This window comes from Onychostoma macrolepis, chromosome 03 (assembly GCF_012432095.1).
Source record: "Onychostoma macrolepis isolate SWU-2019 chromosome 03, ASM1243209v1, whole genome shotgun sequence".
NCBI lineage: Eukaryota > Metazoa > Chordata > Actinopteri > Cypriniformes > Cyprinidae > Onychostoma > Onychostoma macrolepis.
In genome coordinates this window covers 55,018,953-55,025,418 of record NC_081157.1, presented here as the reverse complement: position 1 = coordinate 55,025,418, position 6,466 = coordinate 55,018,953, and the positions used below count along the sequence as shown (strand labels likewise).

Sequence of the window (6,466 nt, the reverse complement as noted above, 5' to 3'; positions counted from 1 at the left end):
ATGACGATGATTTACCTGTGAGCACGGTAACGGCTGCTAAAGAAGTAGCGCCTGAAAACATGTTGTCTGGTGTAGAAGTGTCTAATGCTCAGGCGGAGGTAGCCGTTACTGAAACAGTTAACGTTAAGCATTTAAACAATGCTTTTGATGATGACCTTCAACCTACTGCAATGGACACATGTGATGACACAGTAATGGAAACAGAGCAGACAGGTTTTAAAGTCCCATTAAAGAGGAAGAAGTTTGGTAAAGCTCCAATTGTAAGACATGCAAAGAAAGCTGATATAACTGAGTTAAGTGACAAGGATGAAACGGAAAGTGATAGTGAGTCCTCTGATTCAAGTGTTAGTCTTTCTCAGAGTGATTTCTCTGGATGTCATAATGAGGTAGATGACATTAAACTGTTCCTTAGAGCTACTAAAAATAAGAGAGGAGTACGTATTAATGAATACTTTCCAGACATAAAAAATTTGTTGAGAAAACTAAGTGTTTCATGATGGAGGCTCCTTTACAAATAAGGAGGTCTATAGGCTGAAAAAAATAGTGAGGAAACTTAACTCTGAGTTTAGTAATGAGGACAGTGAGAAAGCCTAAGTCCATGTTTTTTGAGAGGATTTTTTTGTGGTCAGGTTTTTTTCTTTTATTTAAATATGTGATGTTAATGTTGCCACTCTGAATGTGAATGGTGCTAGAGATATGCACAAAAGAGCTGAATTATTTGAAGTAATTCATCAGAAAAAAATTGATGTTACTCTGCTACAAGAGACACATACTGATTTTAATAATGCTGCTGATTGGGCAGTAGAATGGAATGGGATTGCTGTCTTAAGCCATAATACTTCACTTAGTGGTGGAGTTGCTATTCTTTTTGCTAAGAGTTTCAGCCCACACTCTTATCAGGTTGAAGAGGTTATTAAAGGCAGACTTTTGAAAGTAAGAGTTTCTTTTGAAAACATTGTATTTGTTTTTATTTGTGTGTATATACCAACTTCAGCTGTTCAAAGAATGTTATTTCTAAATACTTTGTGCTCTGTTTTACAAAATGTTGGTGTTGATGAATATTTATTCTTGGGTGGTGATTTTAATTGCACAGAGGCTAATTTAGATAGAAATCATATTGAACCTCATTTATCTTCACGTCAACGTCTTGTTCAGTTAATGAAAACACATGAATTAATTGATATTTGGAGGCAGATTAATGGAGAGCAAAAACAATACACTTGGACTCATGTTCGTGATAACATGATTTCTTTGGCAAGATTAGATGGGTTCTATGTGTTTAAACATCATGGTAGTATTGTTAAGAATTGTTTTATTACCCCATCATGTCTCTCAGATCATAGTATGGTGCAGTGCTGTATTTTTGTAAATTCTATTAAGCCAAAGAATGCTTATTGGCATTTAAATACTGTCTTATTGGGTGATAAGTGTTTTAAAGAATGTTTTAAAACTTTTTGGGATGTTTTTAAAACTACAAAGAATTCTTTTGGAACATTACAGCAATGGTGGGACTTTGGGAAAGTCCAGATAAAACAATTTTGTCAACAATACTCTCAGAACGTCACTAGAGAGGTAACCTTGCTTTTGAACATCTTGGAGGCTGATATTTTAAAACTGCAAGAATTGGCTCACTTGCCTGGAAATCATAGTGTTGTGGAGTCTCATATAAAAAATAAGAAGACTCAGTTATCCGACCTATTAGGGGTTAAAGCACAGGGTGCTCTGGTCAGGTCACGGTTTCTAAGTGTAAATGAGATGGATATACCATCAAGGTTTTTTTTCAGCTTGGAAAGAAAAAATGGACAGAACAGGGTTGTTCATGCTTTACGTTCTGAAGGTGGAACATTAATGACTGATCCTAAAGACATTCATAAGAGGGCAGTCAATTTTTATGAGTCTTTATATAAAAATGACCTGGGTCCAGATTATAGGGCTGACAGTGAGTTTTTTGATAGTCTTCCTCAAGTGTCGGAGGAAACTAACACAAGGATTTCAGGTGCCTTGACCATGGGGGAACTGTGTAAAGCCCTCCAAGGAATGGAGATTGGAAAAGCACCAGGGATTGATGGCCTGCCGGTTGACTTTTATAAGTCATTATGGTCAGAGGTTGGAGAAGACTTGCTGGAGGTACTGAATGACAGTTTAGCCTGAGGGCTGCTGCCGTTGAGTTGCCGCAGAGCAGTCTTGACTCTTCTGCCCAAAAAGGGCGATCTGACGGACATCAGGTGCTGGCGGCCGGTCTCCCTCTTGTGTAACGACTACAAATTGCTTTCTAAAGTTTTAGCTAATCGATTGGCAGAGGTCATGAACCAAGTTATACATCCTGACCAGACTTACTGTGTCCCTGGTAGATCAATTTTTGATAATGTTTCTCTGATTAGAGATCTTTTTGATGTCTCTAAGATGTTAAATTTAGATTGTGGTTTATTATCATTGGATCAAGAAAAAGCCTTTGATCGCGTTGAACATGTTTATTTATGGAGAGTTTTGAAAGCTTTTGGGTTTGGTAATAAATTTATAGATTATGTGAAAGTTCTCTATAGTGACGTTCAGAGTATTCTCAAGGTGAACGGTGGTTTATGCGCTCCTTTCGGGGCATGTAGAGGTATTAGGCAGGGGTGCTCACTTTCTGGTATGCTCTATTCTTTGGCCATTGAGCCTTTATTACAGCAAATAAGAAGGAAACTTCATGGTATATCTTTACCAAATTGTAATGGGAATTTTTTATTATCAGCATATGCTGATGATATAGTAGTTATGATCAGTAAGCAAAGTGATGTACAAGTTTTATCTGAATTGCTTGGAGAATTTAAAGTTTTATCTTCTGCTAATATAAATTGGAACAAAAGTGAAGCATTATTGATAGGAAGCTGGAAAAGTGGAAAACCAAGACTTCCTGCCGGTTTACACCGGGGAAAAGAAGGTTTTAAGTATCTGGGAGTCTTTTTAGGTGATGAGTCAACAGTACAGAAAAATTGGGAAGGGTTAGTTGAGAAAGTCAAAGGGCGCCTAGCAAAATGGAAGTTTCTGTCTTCAAAATTGTCATATAGAGGACGCATTTTAATTGTTAACAATTTGGTGGCGTCTTCCTTATGGCATAAGTTTGCCTGCGTAGATCCTCCTTTCCAGTTGCTTTTAAAAATTCAGGCTGTTTTGGTGGACTTTTTTTGGGGCAGATTACATTGGGTCTCACAGAATATATTGTATTTGCCTAAGGAAGAAGGTGGTCAAGGACTCATACATCTCTAAAGCAGGATTGCAACCTTTCGTCTGCAGTTTGTGCAAAGACTGTTGGATGGACTGTCAGATTTTAGCTGGCGTGCTGTTTCATGCCTGCTTCTACGTAGTGCTACAGGGTTGGGGCTGGACAAAGTACTTTTTTTGATGGATCCCATAAAACTGGACACATCCATGTTGCCAATTTTTTATAAGAACATTTTTAAGGTTTGGAGTCTTTTTGCTGTTCAACGATCAGAAGATTCACATTCTCTTTTTTGGTTACTTGGGGAGCCTTTAATCTATGGCTCTCGCTTGGATTTAATGGACATTTCTTTTTTTCCTGGACTTAGTAGGTTGCTGATTAAGCACAATGTTATTACACTGAGTCAGCTACTGAACATTGTTGGGCTGGATTTTAAGAACGAAGTAGCATTGGCTCAACACTTGGGAATCAGGTCTATTCGTTTGACTACTCAGTTGCTCATGAAATGGCAAGCTGCCCTAAGGACAACTGAAGTGGACTTGTTAACAGAGTATTATATAGGTTCCCATGTCTCTAATCCCAAAGACTCCTTTCCTTGTTTGTCTTTGTCTGTAAATGTTGAAGGAATCACCTCCCCTTTCATTGAAAGTGCTGCATTTCTGTGTAAAGACTTTTTTTTAAGCACTGGTAAATCTTTGTACAGGTCTTGTGTTTTGGTTTTTAGCAAAAAGGTTTTAAATGGAAAAGTTGATACTCCCTGGCGTGATTTTTTAAAACTGGATAAAAGCACAAAACCTGAGTGGAGATCTTTATATAAACCACCGTTGACCAAGAGAACAGGTGATTTACAATGGAGAATTCTTCATGGTGCTGTTGCGGTCAATGCATTTATTTCAGTTTTAAACCCGGAGGTTGTTTCTGTATGTCCTTTTTGTTCTAATAGAGAGACTATCTTTCATGCTTTTACGAATTGTTGTAGATTGCAACCTTTATTCTTAGCTGTAAGTAATGTTTTTAGGAGTTGTAACGAGACTATTTCTTTGGAAAGGTTTATTTTGGGGTTCAAATATGTGAGGAAAAAAAGATTTGTTTGTCAACTTTTGAATTTTGTTCTAGGCCAAGCAAAACTGGCTATTTATATGAGCAGGAAAACGAAAGTGGAACAGAATGTAAATCAGAACATAGTAGTTGTGTTTTCTAATTTGGTGAAATCAAGAGTTATGGTTGATTTTCTTTATTATAAGTCTATTGATGATTTTGTTACTTTTGAATGTATTTGGTGTTGTAACGAGGCTTTGTGTTCTGTTTTTGAAGGAGAATTGATTTTTGCATTGTGAATATTTTACTGTGTTGTAGGAATATATTGTGAACAGGTTTGTAATAAAAGCTTTGTTAAATTCTCTCTCTCTCTGTCTTTGTCTTTGTCTTCGTCTTCGTCTTCGTCTTCGTCTTCCTCTTCCTCTCCCTCTTCCTCTTCCTCTTGCTCTCCCTGCCTCCATGCTTGCAAAGTTGTCAAAGTGGCTCAACTGAGGCCTATTTGTGTCTGGCTGATTGGTGATCAGTTTTGTAAGTAAGTGTTTTCAGGTGTGTGTCTAAGTGTTTTCAATCACCCAATGTGTTTTGTATTTTGAATAGATGTGTTTTCCCAATGGTACCCATGAGATTTCATTTATGAACGAAGTGTCTTATGTATGAAATAGTGTGTAGTGTGCAGGAGCAAGTGTGTTGCAGAATTGCAACTGAAGTGCAAAGCAGCGCTTTTGTTTAAGGTATGGTTACACTGTGTTTAAGGTGTAGTAACAAAAGCTTCAAGTTTTGTTACTTTGGTCTAAGCATGTGTCTATAGTGTTCAAGCAATAGGCAAAAACTGTAATAAAATGTACTTTTTCATTTACAGTTTTTTTCTGATGGCTTAAGCACATTTTTTGTAACTATTGGCTATTTTTGCAAAACTCTACACACAAATAAGAAAACCCTTCACCAAATCAGCAAAACATTGTAGTTTTCTTGCAAAAGCTAATAAACCTTGCTTAACTCTTCAAACCTTCGTAAAAATGGTATTTTCGTATCAAACAGTTAACACAAGCCATCACATTAATAAGCACACAATGCACCAACTACACACTGATGGTATGAATAAAAAACACATCTGGCTTTTGCTTTCTCTGTGCACAATGTCAGTTTGAGGTCATACTTTTGTCATAGTTCTGCAAACATAGAGGGATCCAAACTTCAAGTACTGCTGTTTATTTACACACATCAAAACAAACACAAGTGTTTTTTTCCAAGTCAAAACAAAATAGTAATTTCACTGAGAAAAAAAAAGAAATCAGTCTACATCGTGTCGTCTCTCTGGGTCTGGCCACAAAATTTCGTCTACATCACATGCAATGACCTCTAGTCCAAGGCACCGGGGAAAAAATCTTCTGGAATGGCGTATCCAGGCCTGACATGATGCCTGGTCAATATCCCCACATGCCTCCTCCATTGCCTGTAAAAGGGCTATGCGTTGATGGGGATGACGGTCATAGACCTTCCAGCGCCAGGCAGAGAAGAACTCTTCAATTGGATTGAAGAATGGAGAGTATGGGGGGAGGTTGAGTACAGTGAAGAGTGGGTGATCTGTAAACCAGTTGCGGACCAAAGCAGCCCTATGGAAACTAACATTGTCCCATATGATGACGTGTCTGGTCTGCTCTGGTCTCTGAACATTAGTGAGCATGTCATGTAAGGTGTCCAGAATGTAATAATGTGTGCAGTGTTATATGGGCCCAGGGTTGCATGATGGTGAACAACAGCATTTTGACTTATAGCTGCACACATAGTTATATTACCACCACGTTGTCCTGGGACACTGATTATGGCACGGTGTCCAATAATGTTCCTGCCACGTCTCCTTGTCTTAGTGAGGTTAAAACCAGCCTCATCCACAAAAAACTGCTCATGACCCACGACATCTGCCTCTAGCTCCATCACTCTCTAGACAAGACAAAACAAATTCAGCACAGCAGGCCCATGCACAGCACTACAGTATGCACTTCCAGATTCAGTACCAATGATACTATAGCTTACCCGCACATAGTCATATCGCAGCTGTTTTACACGTTCACTGTTTCTTTCAAAAGGTACTCTGTAGATTTGTTTCATTTGGATTCTGTTGCGGGCAAGTACACGACCTAATACAGAAATGCTCACATTGTGTATGTTTTGGAAGGTGGTGTCATCCTCAATTATGCGCTGCTGAATTTCTCGTAGCCTTATGGA

At 38.2% G+C, this 6,466-nt stretch overlaps 1 pseudogene; it reads left to right on the top strand.

Annotated features, from left to right (window-relative positions):
- Positions 1-6,466, top strand: part of LOC131536553 (uncharacterized) — a 13,720-nt pseudogene that overhangs the window by 1,631 nt on the left and 5,623 nt on the right.